We start from the raw sequence: 3,359 nt of genomic DNA on the forward strand, positions 1-3,359 counted from the left end.
TTGGTGTTTGACCAAATATCTAGGTACCATAGTCTAACCAAGTTGATGCATATAATTAACCATCATCCATCATTACCCCAAACTGGAAATAACCCAAATGTCTGTCAACAGGAGAATGGATAAACATATGGTGGTACGTTCATACAATGGAATTATTACTAAGCAATAAAGTACTTCTGTACTAATAAAGAGGTACAAACTATTGATACATGGAAAAACATGGATGAATCTCCAAAACATTATGTCGAGAGAAAGAAGCCAGACCACAAAGAGCATATACTATATAATTCTATTTCTATGAAGTTCAAGAGCACGAAAATCTAACCTCTGGTGATAGAAACAGCACAGTGTTGCTTTTGGGAGGTGAGGATTTACTGAAAAGAAGCAGAAAGGAACATTCTGGGGTAATACATGTGCTCTTTATCTTGATTAGAGTATTGATTACACAGGTAGATATGTTTATAAAAATTCATCCAGTTATATATTTAAAGATTGTGCATTTTGCTATATGTAAATTTTACCTTAATCTTTTGAAAAACTGAAGAGATTACAGTTCTTTCCTTTAAGAAGGTTATAGCCTAGTTGGGGAGACAGTAGGCAGACAGATGATACAACATGGCATGATGAATGAGGCACTTAACCTAATTAGCTTACTAAGGTTTTCAAAAGAGTCAGTGGGGAGTGAGCACAAGTATTTCTTAAAGTGCCCCATGAGGGCTTCCCTGGAGGCACAGTGGTTAAGAAACCACCTGCCAATGCAGGGGACATGGGTTTGAGCCCTGGTCTAGGAAGACCCCACATGCCGCGGAGCAACTAAGTCCATGCGCAACAACTACTGAGCCTGCGGTCTAGAGCCCACGAACCACAACTACTGAAGCCCGCACACCACAACTACTCAGCCTGCACTCTATAGCCTGCACGTCACAACTACTGAAGCCTGCACGCCTAGAGCCCCACGCTCTGCAACAAGAGAAGCTACCGTGACGAGAAGCCAGTGCACAGCAATGAAGAGTAGCCTCCGCTCGCCGCAACTAGAGAAAGCCTGCGAGCAGCTACAAAGACCCAACGCAGCCAAAAATAAATAAATAAATAAGTTAAAAAATAATAATAATAATTAAAAAATAAAGTGCCCCATGAGGTCTGGGACTTTGACTACCATTATTCACCTTTGAATCCCCAGCACCTGGTACAGGATCCAGCTCAACAAACACTTGTTGAATAAATTCTATACTTACACACACACACACACACACACACAAATGAAAAAAACAAACAAACACCTGTGCCAGTAATTATCACCTGCTTTCTACTTCTTCCAGGTTTTATTTACATAATGTATGACCATGAATCTGTGAGAACCTTGAGAATAGAACCCAGAGATGACAAAAAGTTTCCCCTTGTCTATAAACTCAAAGCACTTGGCAGTGGCAGTCTACACACCATGTTGAGGAGGATTCAGAGGCTGAGCCTGGGTTAAACAGGAGAGAATAACTTGATTGGTTAGAATTTCCTGCCACAGATGTGAAAAGTGATATGCCACACTTTTGCCATCTCAAGAGAGCTCAGACTTAAGCACCATGTAATATCTAAATAAGAAAGTTAAACTATACATATAGAGGAAGAACATGTTCAGTGAATTAGTCAGCCCTGTCCCAAGGCAGAAAAAAAATTTAAGGACTACTGAAAACCAACTCAAATATCAACACATTGCAAGAGGGCCTATGATTTATTAAGTTGTGTCCTGTGTTTAGAAATGGGCAGATTTCCTCCTGTGGGCTGCAACCCATACTGATGGCATATTCTTGAATAGATATATTCATACATTGTATTAATTTCTGTTTGCTAGATGTGTGTGTGTGTGTGTGTGTGTGTGTGTGTGTGTTTGTGTGTGTGTAAACTTTTCCAGCATGTGTGGGGTCTGCGAGTTACTTATAAACATCTAGAATTCAGCTGGAAAAGGCAAGTAGGGTATGATTATAATAATAATCACCATTTCTTAAAAGTTAACCTTGTGGGCTTCCCTGGTGGCACAGTGGTTAAGAATCCGCCTGCCGATGCTGGGGACACGGGTTCGAGCTCTGATGTGGGAAGATCCCACATTCCACGGAGCAACAACTACTGAGCCTGCGCTCTAGAGCCCACGAGCCACAACTACTGAGCCTGCATGCTGCAACTACTAAAGCCCGTATGCCTAGAGCCCGTGCTCCGCAATAAGGGAAGCCACCGCAATGAGAAGCCTGTGCACTGCAACGAAGAGTAGCCCCCGCTCACTGCAACTAGAGAAAGCCTGTGCACAGCAATGAAGACCCAACACAGCCAAAAGAAAAAAAAAAAAGTTAACCATGTGCCTGGCATTGTACTAAACATGCTCATTTTATTTACTTTCCCATCAACTCTACAATGAGGTAATTACTGCCCCTAGTTGCAAAGAGAGAAATTGTCTCAGAGGGAGTGGATGGCAGAGAGGAATTCTAATCCAGTGTGGATGACTTTGTTTGTTAGTCTGTGTGGCCAGCAATTCGGCTACATGATCTCCAGAAGCAACTCCTGTGCTTTTCCAAAAGAGAGTATCTTGAGACCTCACTGGTAGAGTCGTCTGATACTGCAGCAATACGTGGGATGCTAGGAACCCAGATTGGGTGATTAGGCCCCCTCTCTGGCATTGCCAGGGCAGATGGACCAGAATTGTGCAGGTCTTGTTTTAGAAATTTTCTCATTACCTCTCTGGTAGTTTTTGCTTCTAGCTTGACCCTGATCTCTAACCTGTTATCTATTGTTAAAAAGAAAACAAATTCTTCCATTATTGTGGCTTTCAGACTGGGCACAAAAAATCAAAGAATGAGAGAGTGAGAAAGAAGTACAAATTGTCCGTTTCTGGATGACTTATGTGTCACTTTCATGCATCCAAAGCAAAGTTACAGAAGACACTGGTCTCATCAGTGGTTGACAGTCCCTAGGAATACACTAGCATGGCCTCTGCATGGCTCACACTGAGATCCTGGCCAAGCAGAGGCAAAAAATACACTCAAAAATGAGGAAGAGGGCTTCCCTGCTGGTGCAGTGGTTGAGAGTCCGCCTGCCGATGCAGGGGACACGGGTTCGTGTCCCGGTCCGGGAAGATCCCACATGCCGCGGAGCGGCTGGGCCCGTGAGCCATGGCCGCTGAGCCTGCGCGTCCGGAGCCTATGCTCCTCAACGGTAGAGGCCACAACAGTGAGAGGCCCGCGTACTGCAAAAAAGAAAAAAAAAAAAAAATGAGGAAGAGAAATAAGAAGGGAAGGGAGAAGAAGATAGGAAGGGAGAAAGAGAGAAAGGGAAGTAGGACAGAAAGAAATGAAATCAAATGAATGGAATTACTA

This window comes from Neophocaena asiaeorientalis, unplaced genomic scaffold (assembly GCF_003031525.2).
Source record: "Neophocaena asiaeorientalis asiaeorientalis breed wild unplaced genomic scaffold, Neophocaena_asiaeorientalis_V1.1 scaffold70, whole genome shotgun sequence".
In the NCBI taxonomy this organism is placed as follows: Eukaryota; Metazoa; Chordata; class Mammalia; order Artiodactyla; family Phocoenidae; genus Neophocaena; species Neophocaena asiaeorientalis.